This window comes from Rhinoraja longicauda, unplaced genomic scaffold, assembly GCF_053455715.1.
Source record: "Rhinoraja longicauda isolate Sanriku21f unplaced genomic scaffold, sRhiLon1.1 Scf001091, whole genome shotgun sequence".
Taxonomy (NCBI): Eukaryota; Metazoa; Chordata; class Chondrichthyes; order Rajiformes; family Arhynchobatidae; genus Rhinoraja; species Rhinoraja longicauda.
Window position 1 is genome coordinate 22184 of NW_027602307.1, and position 18423 is coordinate 40606.

The window sequence follows — 18423 nt, forward strand, 5'->3', positions numbered from 1 at the left end:
GCCAGGGGAGGGGAGCATAGATGATAGCGATGTTGACAGCAGGGAGGAGGGATAGAGGCCATGTGCAGGCAGGTGGGATTGGTTTAGATTCGTGCAGACACAGTGGGCCACAGGACCTGTTCCTCTGTTGGTCTCCAGGTGCGGAGGAGACACAGGTCAACTCAACGCCAACAATCCACCTTCTCAGGCAAATACATGAAGCACAACAGCCAGGTACCTCCCACTGTCCTGCACCAGAACGCCTTTCATGTTTGGTGACATCTGACCAACAGCATATACATTCGAAAAAAAAGACAGAGTGCTGGAGTAACTCAGCGGGCCAGGCAGCATCTGTGGAGAACATGGATAGGTGACGTTTCACAGAGTGCTGGAATAACTCAGCGGGTCAGGCAGCATCTGTGGAGAACATTCTTGCTGTACAACATACAGGACAGGTGGACGCTGGTTGGAGTGGACTACAAGGGTCTGTTTCCACGCTGTATCACTACACTAAACTAAACCATCACCCCCATTTTCTGAGGAAGGATAACCTTGCCATAAGGAGAGTACAACTACCATCTGTAGAATGCGATACATGACCGCAATGCCTTGTAGCCAAGGAATTAGTTTAAGTTCATAGTTACTGACATTCTGTGGGAAATCATCGCTGGCCATTGATAACAGTTGCAGGTGAGTTAGCCACTGAGCTCGCTGAATTTGATATGGGCTGGGAAACGTGCTCTAAACATGCTCTAAGGTGAGGAGGAAAGATTTACTAGGTACCTGAGGAGCAACTATTTGACACAAAGGGTGGTGGGTGTTTGGAGGTACAGAAGCCTGACACCCCCAGGTGCAACAACAGCCTCAGGTTGTTGCAGGGACCCTAACCCTATCTACGGACCACCTCTCCCACTGCCATCAGCCAGTATTTTGTTTTCTAAATTGTGTTTTGCAATCTTATTTTCTATTTTACTGTTTGCAAAATGTATGTCTGATTTATGATAGTGGTGTGCGGTCCGCTTCTGTGCATCAGGGCTGGAGTTAGCTTGTCATTACACCTTAACCTCACCAGACTCCTGCAATGACAACAAACGCAACATGACTTGGGCCACAATCACGATGTTGAAGCAGGATAGCCTCTAAACCTGTGACCGTGACAGCGCTGGGATTTACTGCACACACGGTAGTCGTTCCCACAACAGTCGATGTAGCTTGCAGTCCATAGACACAAAGTGTGCAGGAGGTGAGCAGACCAAGTTATGTTTACACAGAGGGTGGTGGGGGCCTGGAACGCGCTGCCAGCGGTGGTGGTGGAGGCTCATATGATAGTGGCGTTTAAGAGGCTTTTGGATAGGCACATGGATATGGAGGGACATGTGTCACATGCAGGCAGAGGAGATTGGTTTAATTTGGTGTCATGTTCAGCATGGACATTGTGGACCGAATGGCCTGTTCCTGTGCTGGACTGCTCTGGTATTTAGGCATCAAGGGCTACTTTGGCAGAACTGTCCCACTGCCTCTCACAGTTAAACCCACAGAATAATTAATAAAGCCTTAATAATTCATAATTAAAGACATCACAGTGAGGCTACATAAACATTTGGCGTCTGTCTTCACAATACAAGACCATAAACACACCACAAATAGCAGGAAATAGGGGGTGGAGGAGTGTGTGTGGAGAGGTGGAGAGAAAGTACCCTGAACATGGGATTAATTCAATTTCTGCAGATCTCAGGGATCATTGGCTGTGATCTAAACTCCCCTTGATCCCAGAAAGGTCCCAAGGGATGAAAAAATAACTGTAACAGGATAGAGTGGGAAAGGGAGAGGGAAGATAAGCCAATTAGTTTAACATCTGTTATTGCAAATTGCTCAGATCCATTTTTAATAAGGCCCCAGATAAATTGCAACTGCATGGAAATTGTAGACGAGGATATAGTGTGAACGTTGTGCTGAATCTGCCCGCCCCTCCCTCCCTCACTGGGATCACAATGCCCCAGGGTGGGATAGAAACCCCCAGCCCAGGGTGGGAGAGAAACCTCCAGCCCAGGGTGGGAGAGAGACCCCCAGCCCAGGGTGGGATAGAGACCCCCAGCCCAGGGTGGGATAGAGACCCCCAGCCCAGGGTGGGAGAGAGACCCCCAGCCCAGGGTGGGAGGGCAGCACAGCAGACGCTGTCTCCCGGGCACAGACATGTGCCCCCCATGCCCACCAGTAGCATAACGAGTTAAGGCTGAGCCGGTGGGGGGGATGGGGGGGGGGATTGACGGGGAATACTGAGAGGTGCTGCCCCTCGAATGAACACACAAGGAAGGGCCGTCCACTTTGCCCAGAGATGAGGGGGGGGTCCTCTCTCTGTCATCTCCCAGAGTGCTCTGGGGTGGGGTCTCCCCCATCCTCACCTCTGGCATTTCCCCAACCACCTGACAATCAAACGATCCATCACCTGTATCCACCTATCACTTGCCAGACCTTGTCCCGGTCATTCTGAACAAGGTCCCGACTCGAAACGTCACCTATCCATGTTCTCCACAGATGCTGCCTGACCCACTGAGTTACTCCAGCACTCTGTGAAACATCACCTATCCATGTTCTCCACAGATGCTGCCTGACCTGCTGAGTTACTCCAGCACTTTGGGTCTTTTTTGGTTAACCAGCACCTGCAGTTCCCAGTGTCTTCACTGGGTTTTGCCATCCGACCAGTGAACACATCCTATTTTCTGCAATTATCGGGAACAAAAACTGTAAACTGTGAGATTTAAAATGTTTCCTTAGGTGAAGACTCACGAAGCACCCGGTCACACAGGCAAATAAACGAACTGCCTTCATTCACCAAACATCGGCAGCAGGGAGGTTAATCGATTTTAAAAAATAATTAAATGTGGATAATATTTGATCGTTGCTTTGTGCAGAGGGCGAGTCTGCAGATAATCATAATTAGCTCTCAGTGACCGGATCACAGCTCATTACTGACGAGTGGCACCTAGTCTGATTATAACCATTACCCTGTCACTTGCTGCAGGCAAGGAGTGTTCACTGGCACTGAAACATGGATATTCCCTCTGGAGTTATAGACGCAGACAGATAGATACAGCACGGAATTAGGCCCTTCGGCCCACCTACACTACTGACCATCACAGAGGCTACAGGCCCTTCGGCCCACCTACACTGTACTGACCATCACAGAGGCTACAGGCCCTTCGGCCCACCTACACTGTACTGACCATCACAGAGGCTACACGACATGGCTACAGGCCCTTCGGCCCACATGTCTGTACTGACCTTCATGCCCGTGTTAATTCTACTTTATTTCCCCCACTCTGAGCCACACACTTGGGGCAAGTTACAGTGGCCAGTTGACCAGCCACTCCTCACTGCCACCTTCACACAGCTTTTGTTTTACTTACAGCAGCTGTCCAGTCATGCAGTTTCTGGGTTAATTGGTTTCTGTAAATTGTCCGTAGTGTGTAGGAAGTGAATGTACAAGTGGGATAACATAGAACTAGTGTGAGTGGGTGATCGATGGTCAGCATGGACGGTGGGCTGAAGGGCCTTTACCAGACTATCTCTAAACTAAGCACGTGTTTGAAGGATTGGGGAAGGGAGGGAGTGGCACGGAAGAGGAGGTGAGGCCTGGGACAGGTGAGGCCTGGGACAGGTGGGGCAGGTGTGAGGGTGGGGCAGGTGTGAGGGTGGGGCAGGTGTGAAGGCGGGGCAGGTGTGAGGGTGGGGCAGGTGTGAGGGTGGGGAAGGTGTGAGGGTGGGGAAGGTGTGAGGGTGGGGAAGGTGTGAGGGTGGGGCATGTGTGAGGGCGGGGCAGGTGTGAAGGTGGGGCAGGTATGAGGGTGGGGCAGGTGTGAGGTCATATTGTACATGGGGCAGGTGTGAAGGTCTCCTGCAGTTAGATCATTACGTTCACCCCGACGGTACATTCACCACCGTGCTGCCCCAGCACGAGTTACATTCCTCTTCCACGGTTCCAAAGAGCTCATCAAATCACCCCGTTTAATCCAGAATTCATTAACCTGCAGTTCTCTCAGTTTGCTGGAACTGCAGGTCAGTGTACAGTTCACAAATTACAGGAATAATCCCTCTGGCTGCAGTGAATAATCCTCCAGATCTCTCATCACGAAGGCTGATTGTCTGATGCACCATTTGATTTATTGTGTTGTCAACAATGTACAGACATTCACAATGTCCCATTGCCTCCAGTCATTCTGAAACCATTCAGAGTTTACCTGGTCTGAGCCCCACACTAATCACTTGCCCATTAATTTATTCTTTCCACAAACCCCTGTGGTTTTACAGCCAACAACATTATCCACTGCGATCCCATTAACACCTTTCACAAACGTGGCTGTGTCGCTCTCTCTTTCTGATATTTAATTCTTTAATAAATAATATGAATGGTTCCTCTCAGCACAGACCCATGAGAAAGACCACATGTCTTTATTCCAGATTTAGCACATGCACATTATCCTCAACATCTGGCCTCTGCCTGATAATCAATCTCTGGACAAGTCAACTTGACCAGGTTTAATTTCAGGCACTCAGTCTCCACCGTTCCTTCACAGACTGTGGGCATCGTGCGAGGCAGACGATATTGTACAACCTTCCATGCCCTTGAGAAGCCGTGAGGAGACGTGATCCACCACCACTGCCTCCTGGTGCATGTAGTCATAGAAACACGGAGACACAGAGACATAGAAAAATACGAAAACATAGAGACACAGAGACAGAGAAACACAGAAACAGAGAAACATGGAATCACAGAAACAAAGAAAACAGGTGCAGGAGGAGGCCATTCAGCCCTTCGAGCCAGCACCGCCACTCAATATGATCATGGCTGATCATCCACAATCAGTACCCCGTTCCTGCTTTCTCCCCACATCCCTTGATCCCGTCAGCCCTCAGAGCTCCAGGTCCACCCTGCTGTGGGAAGGTCCATGTTTCAGACCCAGTGCGGACAAAGGAACAGAGGTCGTGTTAAAGTCAGGCTGGTTCAGGTTTATTATTGTCACGTGAACCGAGGTACAGCGAATAGCTTTGTTTTGCATGCTAGCCAATCAAATCAGACATACGATACACAAATACAATCAAGCCAAACTCAAGTCCAACAGGTGGAGCAAAGGGGAAGATACAGAGTGCAGAATATAGTTCTCAGCATTGTAGCGCATTAGTTCCAGAGACAAAGTCCAATGTCCACCATGGGGTAGAGGTGGATGGGACAGTACCCTAGCTTATGCTGAAGCCTGATAACAGAGGGGAAGAAGCTGATCCTGAAGGTGAGACTGGGTCTGGTGTTCCTTCGTAGCTGCTGCCTTTGTACCGACCAGTAGAGGATGGATTCCAGACCCGGCCGTTTGCTTTGAGTGCCATGCCGTGGATTTGTACGTTCCCTCAGCGGCCGTGTGGACACATGTGGGGCACATCCCAATGACATGACCTCCCCGGGGAGGTGAATGACCATGGAACCAGAGTGGGCATGATGAAACAGACCAAGCTGCACGCCAGACCCGCTGAGTCACTCCAGCACTTTGTGTTTCACTCAGCAGTGTCTGCAGTTGCTTGATACAGGGGAACTTGGGGGCATTCGGAGCCAATGAGCTGAACGTCTGTGGCGTGGAATCTGGGAGAAGTGTAGAAGGTCCAGCTACAAGGCAATACTCTGGGCATCAGTGGTCCAGCATTCCACATTCCTAATCCTGATAGATCCCACCGAGTAACTCAGCGGGTCAGGCAGCATCTGTGGAGAACATGGATAGGTGACGTTTCACAGAGTGCTGGAGTAACTTGCCGGGTTAAATTATAGACACCAAAATCTAGCCGCACGAGATTTACTTGGCACTTCTCTCCAGGGTCTGGGTGTTCCAGTTTCACTTGTATTTAGTCATTCAGACAGTGGGTTGGGTCGGGCTTTAGTTAGAACATGAAGTGTGGGGAGAATGAACCAGAACTGACAGAGGAAGTCAAATCATGCAGCAAGTTGTTGCAATCTTCTATTTAGAAGATGGAACAATACTGCACAGGAACAGGCCCTTCGATGTTGACCTGCCTCTCCCATCAGCACTGAGGCCAGGCCTCTCTCTGCTCCTGGTCCCTGCAATCGCTCATTACAATGGCTCCACTCTTCTAAACCTCTACTCCAACAGCAGCATTGTCTACTAATCTGGACTTTATCGTGCTCAAAACGTTATTCCCTTTATCCTGTATCTGTGCCAATCTCTGGGACTGTGTGGGTTTTCTTCGGGTGCTTCAGTCTCCCACACTCAAAAATGCGGAGGTTTATAAGTTAATTGGCTTCTGTAAATTGTTCCAAGTGAGTAGGATAGCATTAGTGTACAGGAGAACGTTGGTCGGCACGGACTCAGTGGGCCAAAGGGCCTGTTTCCATGTTGAATCTCAAAACTAAACTAAAAATAAAACTAACCTTGCCATTCTTAAAAAGCACCTCAGAAAGACCCTCAGAAGGCAGTGGAGCCCAATTCTCTGGATGCTTTCAAGAGAGAGCTAGATAGAGCTTTTAATGATAGCGGAGTCGGGGGGTATGGGGAGAAAGCAGGAACAGGGTACTGATTGAGAATGATCAGCCATGATCACATTGAATGGTGGTGCTGGCTCGAAGGGTCGAATGGCCTCCTCCTGCACCTATTGTTTATTGACACTGGGGTTCCGTTTCATCCTGCTGCAGCGGTCATTGGAAGGGCAATGGTCCTGCAGCTCATCAATCTGCACAATCCCGACCTTCACACGTAATCCCTCTCTGGCCTCGGTCAGTCGGTCAGTTCCCTGACCGTGGGGAAGTGGTCATTGCTGTGGGTGGTCGATGGGTGACTGCAGAGGTTGGTGAAACGAGGACTGGTGACTCTCCTCTCATCTCCCTGAATGGGAGTCAGTCTAACTCCTTCAACACGCGCCCACATCTAACATCAAATTAATGGGTTAAGGCAGAAAAGCCTCTTCCATTTAGTTAATTGAAAAGAATCACATTGAAACTCCGGTGTGTCAATCAGACATTAATAACTGCTCCATTGTATCAGCGTCTGTCAGGATCAATAACATAATGCATTGGGTTTTATTTGCTTTCAGATATTCTGGGACTCTGGCCTCGTTTCCTCTGCAATTTAATGATTATTGCTGTGGAGATTAAATGGGTGCCTGGAGCGAACAGCTAGAAGCAGAGAGCAAGTCCAGTTGGTGCTACATCTTGCACTCACTGTTGTAACCTTTATCCTTCATCTGCGCGCGGCTCGGTTGCATTCATGTACAGTCTTTAATGTTTCCCAGTTTAATATTTCCTGTTGAAAAGAGTTTATTTATTCGGGGTTCATCACAAAGACGATGTATGATTGCACAATGGGTCTGAAAACTGGTGGACTTGTCAACTGTAGAATACACCAGCAATTAATCTCCATCACCCAGACCGCTGCAGCAAGAATGACGTTTCATGGCTGCTCCACTCTGAAGATGACTAATTATTAAACTAATTATTTACGGTTAGAGTATTGATTTTCTTCCAAACCCACCACATATAGAACTACCAAATATTATTTAAAATGTCTCATTGCCAAGGCTAACTCAACCCTGTCATGGCCCGTCCATTATAAACTCTCCTGAAAGCTGGCACATTGACCAAACTCTTGGCCATCTGTCCTGGTTCCTCCCCCATTCCTATGAAGGGCCTTGGGAAGCTTTGCTCTGCCTAAGGCGCTATGTAAATGCAGGTTGTTGATCGTTTCACCCGCTACAGAAGAGATTTCTCCCCCACAGTTTGGACAGCACCAGTGGTGAGAGGGTAGCGGGTAACCATGGCAACGTGTCCAGCTGGTTATCACTGTTGTGAAGGGCAGGGTGGATTTAACATGGAGACATGGAATGATCTCAGAGAATATTTGGTTTCATTTCCACTGAGGCTGGAAATCAGCAGCTTTCCAACACCTCGACTTCCTCAGAAGGTTTAGGAAGTTCGACATGTCCCCAACAACTCTCACCAACTTCTACAGATGCGCCGTAGAAAGCATTTTATCAGGATGCATCACAGCTTGGTTTGGGATCAGCTCCATCAGGACCACAAGAAATTGGAGAGAATTGTAGACGCAGCCCAGACCATCACACAAACCAACCTCCCTTCCATCGACTCCATCTACACCTCACACTGTCTCGGCAAGGCCAGCAGCCCAGACCATCACACAAACCAACCTCCCTTCCATCGACTCCATCTACACCTCACACTGTCTCGGCAAGGCCAGCAGCATAATCAAGGACCAGTCTCACCCCGGTCACTCCCTCTTCTCCCCTCTCCCATCAGGCAAGAGGTACAGAAGTGTGGAGATGCACACCTACAGATTCAGGGACAGTTTCTTCCCGGCTGTTATCAGGCAATTGAACCGTCCTCTCACCAACTAGAGAGTGGTCCTGAACTACCATCTGCCTCATTGGAGACCCTCGGACTATCTTTAATTGGACTTTCCCTTGCACTAAACATTATTCCCTTTGTATGTACACTATGTAATCGTGTACAGTCTTTCCGATGACTGAATAGCACACAACAAAAAAGCTTTTCAATGTACACGATACTGATGTACACGTGATAATAATAAACTAAACTAAATCTAGAAGAGCCAAGTTCATAATCTGCCGCCCAACATGGAACAGCCAAGGTGGAATTCGTCACGACAGCAAAATGTGGATCTTGACTTAATTTCTTCATCATCGGGAGAGATTACTGTGAGTTTCAGTCACCATTATTTAGGGGCAAGACACAACAAGCTGCTCTGTCTCACACTGATGGGATCTGTCAGTTACAAGGGGCGGTTGGACAATATGGACTGGTTTCTCATGAAAGACATGGATAGGGTGGAAAGTCAGAAAATCTTAACCCCCAAGGTACAAATGTCAAAGCCTGGAGGGCAGGGCAAGAGGGGGGAGAGTTAAAGATGTGTGGGGCAAGGTCTTTAATACAGAGAGTGGTGCATGGCTGGAACACACTGAGGTGCAAGCAGATATGATGGAAACTTTAAAGAGGCATGTAGACAGATACATGAACAGACAGAGCGTTGAGGGGCGCAGATCATGTGCAGGCAGCTGGGATCTGTTTAAACTGACATCATGGTCAGCACAGCATTACTGGGCCGAAGGGCCTGTTCATGTGCTAGCTGCATCTCCAATCACCTCCTGTCACGGAACTGTACTGGACTCTCTGAGTTGGCACGCTGGGCTTTGTTCTGTGTTTCAGGAAGAGGACGAGAAGTATTCTTGTAAACTGCAGCCTGTTGCCGATGTGAAGACGCAGAACAAGGGCGTGGGCTGCACATGTCACAGAGAGATAACAAGAGTAACTTCTGCATTTACGTGCACACACGAGATAAAACAGGACAACTCTACGCCCCAACTACACACAGACAGCTGCCCCTTCTCCCTCTTTCCTCTGGAGAGGTTTCTACCGACAAACATTGGTGTTACAAATACCTGGGCTGCTGTTCTCACTACAGCCGAGCTTGTAAGTGAGACACCATGGATAAATGTGCAAAGAAACAGCTCCAGGTGTGACAGGACAAACAGAAGGCAGGGGGGGGGGGGGGGGGTATGACAAGAAAGTGCAACCAAACTGGGAGAGACCATGTGGAAGGCAAAGGCAAAATTATATTTAAAGGTAAAGAAAAGCAAAGAGCAAGATGCAGCAAGGGGTGAATGGATGCTGCCTGACATAGAAACATAGAAACATAGACAATAGGTGCAGGAGTAGGCCATTCGGCCCTTCGAGCCTGCACCGCCATTCAATATGATCATGGCTGATCATCCAACTTAGTATCCTGTATCTGCCTTCTCTCCATACCCCCTGATCCCTTTAGCCACAAGGGCCACATCTAACTCCCTAACACTACTGAGTTACTCCAGCATTTGGTGATACCGGCACTGAACACATATCAGTGAATGCCCAGACACTGATGGCAACATTCCATATACAATATTTTGTGTGTTTGCTCATTATTATTGACAGGTGGACCGAGATACAGTGAAAAGCTATTGTTTGAGTCCAATCCACCGTCCACAGTGCACAGACGAAGGATAACGGGTGCAACATTTACTGCAAAGTTATAACGTTGAAGTCCGATAAAGACAGTTCAAAGGATTACATATAATTAGATATTATTGTACACTATATAATATAATATATTATACTATCATATAATTTTGTAAATATAAAATTATACAGTATTTTTCAAGTGGTCATGACATCAGAAGATGAAATAAAGTGCACCCACGCTGTAGGTAAATTAGAGACTTTCAATAAATCAATCATTTTTAGAGGCTAAGAGCTCTGGTCGACTGACTGCATTTGCTCATCCTCACAAGATAATATCAAGCAAAGGCAATATCATACATATTTAATTAGCCAATGTTTGTGTCAAAGGACTGAGGGAGAGATAGAAATGTCCCAGTGAACCACAGACCATTCAGTTTAACACTGGACAAACAACAGATGGGCAAACGGACAAGGGGTTGTAAAGACACATTGCTGGAGTAACTCAGCGGGTCAGGCAGCATCTGTGGAGAACATGGATAGGTGATGTTTCGGGTCAGACCGAAGCAGCGTCCTGACCTGAAACGTCATCTATCCATGTTCTCCAGAGATGCTGCATTCAGCACTGGACCAGAACTGCCCACAGGATCCATGTGCAGCTGAACTAAAGTCCTGTGGAGGAACCCAACGCCCTGCCACCTCCCAACCACCAAGCTATGCCCAGCCACTCATTCAGGGCAGCGTGGAAAATGCCACTCTTCCTTTTTCAATAACAGATTCCCCCCATTTCCTACATATGCCACAAGCACCAATCACCATTAATCTGAACATTACTGCACATTACTCCACAGGAAACTTTACACAACCCAGTCCACATTTCAGCTCAGTTCCCATCTGCAACATCATTTCTCCGTTGTGCAACATAAGTTTAACCCTCGCATCGCTAATCCTCAGTAACACTTTGTTATAGTGGGTCACACCCACCCCAGTACCACTGTGTTATAGTGTGTCCCACCCCAGTAACACTGTTATAGTGTGTCCCACCCCAGTACCACTGTGTTATAGTGTGTCCCACCCCAGTAACAGTGTGTTATAGTATGCCCCACCCCAGTACCACTGTGTTATAGTGTGTCACACCCAGTAACAGTGTGTTATAGTGTGTCCCACCCACCCCAGTACCACTGTGTTATAGTGTGTCACACCCACCCCAGTAACACTGTGTTATAGTGTGTCACTCCTACCCCAGTAACACTGTGTTATAGTGTGTCACACCCAGTAACACTGTGTTATAGTGTGTCCACCCCAGTACCACTGTGTTATAGTGTGTCACACCCATCCCAGTAACACTGTGTTATAGTGTGTCCCACCCCAGTAATACTGTGTTATAGTGTGTCCCACCCACCCCAGTAACACTGTGTTATAGTGTGTCCCACCCCAGTACCACTGTGTTATAGTGTGTCACACCCAGTACCACTGTGTTATAGTGTGTCCCACCCCAGTAATACTGTGTTATAGTGTGTCCCACCCCAGTAATACTGTGTTATAGTGTGTCACACCCAGTAACAGTGTGTTATAGTGTGTCCCACCCCAGTACCACTGTGTTATAGTGTGTCCCACCCCAGTAACACTGTTATAGTGTGTCCCACCCCAGTAACACTGTTATAGTGTGTCCCACCCCAGTACCACTGTGTTATAGTGTGTCACACCCAGTACCACTGTGTTATAGTGTGTCACACCCATCCCAGTAACACTGTGTTATAGTGTGTCACACCCAGTAACAGTGTGTTATAGTGTGTCACACCCATCCCAGTAACAGTGTGTTAGTGTGTCACACCCAGTAACACTCTGTTATAGTGTGTCACACCCAGTAACACTGTGTTATAGTGTGTCACACCCATCCCAGTAAGTGTGTTATAGTGTGTCCCACCCACCCCAGTAACACTGTGTTATAGTGTGTCACACCCATCCCAGTAACACTGTTATAGTGTGTCACACCCCAGTAACACTGTGTTATAGTGTGTCACACCCAGTAACACTGTGTTATAGTGGGTCCCACCCACCCCAGTAATAGTGCGCACTTTATAACATGCACGTGTGTATTATCCTGCAGCTACACAGTCGGCTTCACATCACTTGAGCAACCGTGTTCTCCAATTATAGAGACGGCACGCGTGTCAACATTCAGCTGCCCAGCGTGCTGCAGAACACGCAGGCAAGTGTCAGCTCGCAGTATCTGTGAGCTGTATCACACAGGGACTGCCATCCTGCAGTAACACTGATCGCTATAAATATACAAGGCAGTGTCCTCCTGCAATCATCAGTGACCTTCTGCAAAGACACTCCCAAACCCACCACATTCTTTATAAACATCGCCCCTACCGACTCCTTGAACGATCATTCACACAAAGGCAAATCACACGGATGTTAGTACATCTCTTCATTGTTTCAAACCCCCACAGTCTGCATTTCTCTCAAATAAGATGATTATCTGACTAAACAAGGTGACCTGTGACTGTGAATGCAGATGGTGTAGAAAACATGAAAGCAGGTGGAGATCAGACGCTGAACTCTGCTCAAACACCCACCCCTCCCTCACCCACTCCCCTCTCCCTCCCACCCGTTCCCCTTCTCCACCCGCTCCCCCTCCCCTCCCCCTCGCTCCCTCACCCCCTTTCCCACCCACTTTCCCCCTCACCCCCTCACCGTCTCCCACTACCCCCCCTCAGCCCCACCCACTAACCCCCCCCCTCACTACCCCCCCCCTCCCTCACCCACTGCCCCTCCCATCCCATCCCCTTCTCCCCAATCTTGTTCCTCCTGAAGTTGGGATTGGTCAGCAAGGTTGCCGTCAATGGGAGGGAGTTAGTGTCACCACCACTCACAGCATCAGCTCAACGTCACTGCGGCTGATTACCGGCTGAGATTGGTGGTAATGCCATAATGGACTCTCAGTTCTTGCACAACATTCATTTGCTGAAGTATAATCGTATTGTTTTGATTCTGAGCAGATTGTACAGTCTCACAGAACTGGCCTTTCCTAATGGATCACCCATGGTCACAGAATCAGCATGTCTGGCGCCCAGCGACACTCTCAGTTCAGTCCCTTTCACCAAAGTGTTTTGTTTGGGGAATCTCTCTCCCAGCGGTTACCTTCCCCGTCTCCAGGATTCGGAATGTGAGCAGCATTGACACAAATGATCTTTGTCAAGTTTCACTGCAAGTCACAATAATCCGTGGTCACGTCACGCAACTTCCATTCATCAGACAGACGAGAATAAACCTGCCGACATCTGTCTCTGTGTGGCAGACACAAGGGACTGGAATCTTCAGCAAAGGGTCTGGGGCTTCAAAGGGCCCCAACCCGATGCCGACAAAGGATCGCAACACTTCAGTAATCTCCAGACACATTGTGAATTATAACACAAGGTCTCGAAGAAAAGGGCCATTGGACCCAGCTGCTTCCCGCTGCTAATTTGTGCTCAACCTGACCTTTGCCAAGTTATTCCTGGACGTGGCAAATGGTTTCATCTGATTTCTCATCATTAGTACTTCCATATGACGTTGAACCATCACTTTGGTTAAGTACAAACTTCAGCCAAGAACAGATTAAAACACGAAGCCACAATGATTCTACATACACCGTGCACTGTGAGTTTCGGCAGCAGTGAAAACGGGCGGCATCGTCGTTAGTGCAAACGTGTGAGAGGCAGAGGGGGGATTAATCCCCGACCCAGAGGGTTTGTTCTGAACCAGCTGCTCTCCAACACTATATGTCATTGGTGGGGAGAGAGCGAGAATTATTCTTAATTCAACCCTTATAGACAAAAGCAACTGACCGTGTTTGTCAATGGGATTATACAGAGGTATCTGATACATAACACGGACATGGTTGGTTGGTTGAAAGTTACAGCATAGAACAGGCCCATCGGCCCACTGCGTCCACAATGACCATCGATCACACTAGTTCCATGCTATCCCACTTTTAAATCCACTCCCTACACACGAGGAACAATTTACAAAGGGTCAATTAACCTACAATCCCGCCTCTGGGATGTGGGAGGAAACCGAAGCACCCGGAAAACCCCACGTGGTCAAAGGGAGAACGTGCAAACTCCACACAGACAGCGCCTGAGGTCGGGATTGAACCCGGGTCTCTGGCGATGAGGCAGCGGCTCTACCAGCTGTGTCAATGTGGTGGAGATGTCAGGTCTGTAGGTTAATTGGCCTCTGTAAAATTTCACCTGGTGTGCAAGGAATTGTGCTTTCAAACTTCTGTACCTTCTGCCAGACAGGAGTGGGGAGAAGATGGAATGGCCAGGGTGTGAAAGATGCTTGATTATGTTGGCACCAGTGATGTGTGGATGGTAGGGAGTCTGGCCAGTGTGAGCTGTGTAAACACAGCTCCTCCGTTTCCACCTCATTGGTGTTTTATATAATGAATGGGAGACGTTCTGATGGACACTGCCCAGCCCAAGTCAACAGCAAGGGAATGTTCTACGTTGCTTCATTTCAACCGGTGTTTTCCGATTTACAAACATTATTGAATGATGCTTTTCAAGGCGGCGTTCTGTAAGATCAGCACCTGAACTACAAGTTTAAGCTCCACAGAAACTTTGTGGACCTGACTTGCGAGTCCCGTGCGATGTGAATATATTCCAAATGGATATTGTACAGGCTCAAAACCTTGTTCACAGAACTGGTCCACCTCAGTTGAGATGTTGTTACAGACTGGGTAAAAGCAGAGGTTTAGAACGAACCTGCCCTGAGCTAATGGTCACTTGCTGGACATGAAACATTCAGCGGGACAGGCAACGCAGTGGCAACACGCAAAAACACGGACTGCAAACAGCAGTGAACAAATGTCAATATTTCCTTATTTTAATAAAACTATAAAGCCCACTCTAGCCTAATTATAAAGATCAACTGAAACTTCTGGAGGTGCAGAAGTCTGGCAAGTATTACACTTGGCTGTCGCATCATCTGCTGTAATATGTTGAATCAGCTTCATACGATCGTTAAGCCGTTGGCTCATCAAGTCAGTGATAGTCCCCATCTCCTGCGGGGCACCACATGGCAGAGAGATCTCTCTAGAGTGATACCAAGGTTAACTCAGCTTGTATATCCTCATCTATGTAAGAATAACAAATGATCCAATTAACATGGCCTAAATGATTAAAAGATTTGAGAGGGGAGAGAGAGGAACTATTTCTTCTGCTGCACCACAAAGGGATATTACCTTAAAATCAGAAACAGAAACAGATGCTGTTTCACAAAAAAAGAGCAAAGTGTTGGAGTAACGCAGCGGGTCAAACAGCATCTCTGGGGAACATGGATAGGTGATGTTTTGGGTCGGGACCCTTCTTCAGACTGATTGTAGGGGGGGGAGGGGATGAAGCTGAGAGAGGAGCTCAGGGAGAGAGAGAAGAACTTCCCAAAGTAGGCAAATGAGGAGATTTTGCAGTGGACCAGTCAAAATATTGAAACAAGGAACTGCAGATGGTGATTGACAATAAAAGACGCAACGTGCTGGAGTAACTCAGCGGTTCAGGCAACATCTCTGGAAAATACAGAGAGGTGATGTTTTGGGTTTGGACTGGGTTTGTAAAGGGTTCCAACCCAAAACGTCACATCCCAGTTCTCTTGGGATGCTGCCCGTCCTGCTGAGTTACTCCAGCACTTTGTGTCTTTTTTATCCTTAAAACGAGAGCCTGTAATAGGAATTTCAATGCACAGGAAGGCAAGAGGTGGCAGAGAGATGTGGCCTAGGCCTCGGCCTCTTGTGATATGTACAGAACTGATGCGCTACAATGCTGAGAACTACATTCTGCCCTTTATATCTTCCCCTCTGCTCCACCGATTGGACTTGAGTTCTAACTAAATTCTCTGTATTGGACATCTGATCTGTTTGGATAACTTGCAAGACAAAGCCGTTCCTGTACGTGTGACAATAATAATAAACCTAAAACAGTTTCATGCAGTTCCTGCCATCTTCTTCCCGCGTCCTGAGAACGAGAACAGTATTGCCCTTCGGCCCACGGTGTCAGTCGGCGCCTCCTGAACTGCGGCTGCAATGGGGGGGGGGGGGGGGGGGGGGGGGCTGGGAGAGGAGCTCAGGGAGAGAGAGGAGAACTACGCTGATCTAATTTTATATCGAGTGAAACACGACAATTGATTTCACAGGATGTGCCAAAAGATTTGGTTTATAAAACATTTTAAATATCCAAATTGAAAATGTAACGGCGAACTTGTCGTCAGGTCGGGACGATGAGCTGCTGTGACTCAGTGATTTATCTCCACATAACACCTCACTTTGTCAATGTCACTTCAACAAACCACAGCGGGAGTTCTTTACAAAAATACATTTTTGTGCAGAAATTTTCGCCAAAGGAAATGAAACGTCATGTTGCAAATGTACAAGTTAACACAGTCGCCCCAGCCCGTACGTAATCCGAGACACCACAGGTACATACAATGTGCAGGAAGTTTAAATCCAAGACAGACACAGAATGCTGGAGTAACTCAGCATCTCTGGAGACAAGGAATGGGTGACGTTTCGGGTCGAGACCCTTCTTCAGACAGTTAGATAGACTCGAGTTATCAATGGGACGCAGGTTATTCGCTGTTAATGAGAAGCAGGAACATTCAGCGCTGCCCACAAAGGCTGGGGCGGGGATCGAGGCTTCTGCGTCTGCAGAATAACGCGGCACAGCCCGCATCAGCCCGGCACGGGCCGCATCAGCCCGGCACGCCCCGCATCAGCCCGGCACGGCCCCCATCAGCCCGGCACGGGCCGCATCAACCCGGCACGGCCCGCATCAGCCCGGCACGGCCCGTATCAACCCGGCACGGCCCGCATTAACCCGGCACGACCCGCATAAGCCCGGCACGGCCCGCATCAACCCGGCACGGCCCGCATCAACCCGGCACGGCCCGCATCAACCCGGCACGGCCCGCATCAGCCGGCACGGCCCGTATCAACCCGGCACGGCCCGCATTAACCCGGCACGACCCGCATAAGCCCGGCACGGCCCGCATCAACCCGGCACGGCCCGCATCAACCCGGCACGGCCCGCATCAACCCGGCACGGCCCGCATCAACCCGGCACGGCCCGCATCAACCCGGCTCGGGAACATGTCCCTGTTTATCGTCAACGTTTACAATCCACCCGACGGTGCAAAAGTTCACGGTCACAACGGTAACTGCGCCGAATGCAAACGGTCTTTTAAATAAATGCGTCGAGCATCATGTAATTCTGCTGAATAAACGTTAGCGCGGACTGAGGAATAACGCAGGGAAATCCAACCTCACCTTAGGATGAAACGCAGGGATGGATTCCCGCCTGGCGACCATCGCCCGTCCTCCCCGCCCCGACAACGACAACGGCCCCGGCAACGACAACGCTCCCCTTCAGCGGCGCAGCGGCCCCGGCATCCCCGGGCAGTGTGAGTGTGTCGGGCGGGGGGTGAGTGTCCCGGGCGGGGTCGGCTCCGCCGCTGCAGCTTCAGTTCTGCCGCAAAACACAAAGGCTCCGGGACCCGAGTGTTTACATCAGACTCGCGGCCCCGGGACCGGCGCTCCCTCTGCTGGCGGCGCCGCTCGGCTCAGCGATCACTGCGGGACTGAGGGCGGATCAGGGCACCGGCTTACAGGGCGGCGCCCCACACTCCCCCATCCTCTCCCCCCATCCCCTCCCTCTCCCCCCCTCCCTCCCCTCCCCCCATCCCCTCCCTCTCCCCCCCATCCCCTCCCTCCCCTCCCTCTCTCCCCCTCCCCCCATCCCCTCCCTCTCCCCCATCCTATCCCTGCCCCTCTCCCCCATCCCCTCCCTCTCCCCCCCATCCCTCCCTCTCCCCCATCCCCTCCCTCTCCCCCCATCCCCTCCCTCTCCCCCCATCCCCTCCCTCTCCCCCATCCCTCCCTCTCCCCCCATCCCCCTCCCTCTCCCCCCTCCCTCCCCCTCCCCCCATCCCCCTCCCTCTCCCCCCATCCCCTCCCTCTCCCCCTCCCTCCCCCTCCCCCCATCCCCTCCCTCTCCCCCATCCCTATCCCTGCCCCTCTCCCCCATCCCCTCCCTCTCCCCCCATCCCCTCCCTCTCCCCCCATCCCCTCCCTCTCCCCCCATCCCCTCCCTCCCCCCATCCCCTCCCTCCCCCCATCCCCTCCCGCCTCCCTATCCCTGCCCCTCTCCCCCCATCCCCTCCCTCTCCCCCCATCCCCTCCCTCTCCCCCCTCCTCCATCCCCTCCCTCTCCCCCATCCCCTCCTCTCCCCCATCCCTATCCTGCCCCATCCCCTCCCTCTCCCCCCATCCCCTCCCTCTCCCCCATCCCCTCCCTCTCCCCCATCCCCTCCCTCTCCCCCCATCCCCTCCCCCCTCCCTCTCCCCCCTCCCTATCCCTGCCCCTCTCCCCCCATCCCCT

The 18423-nt window shown here is 50.1% G+C and overlaps 1 protein-coding gene across 1 annotated transcript in view; it reads right to left on the reverse strand.

Moving 5' to 3' along the window:
* The window catches only part of LOC144591521 (beta-adducin-like), a 35945-nt gene extending 18323 nt beyond the window's left edge, over window positions 1-17622 (reverse strand). Inside the window, exon 1 of the mRNA XM_078395638.1 lies at window positions 17313-17622. The gene's annotated coding sequence lies outside the window, so the exon portion shown is untranslated. The remainder of the gene's footprint in view (window positions 1-17312) is intronic.
* Between the last annotated feature and the right edge of the window lie 801 nt (window positions 17623-18423).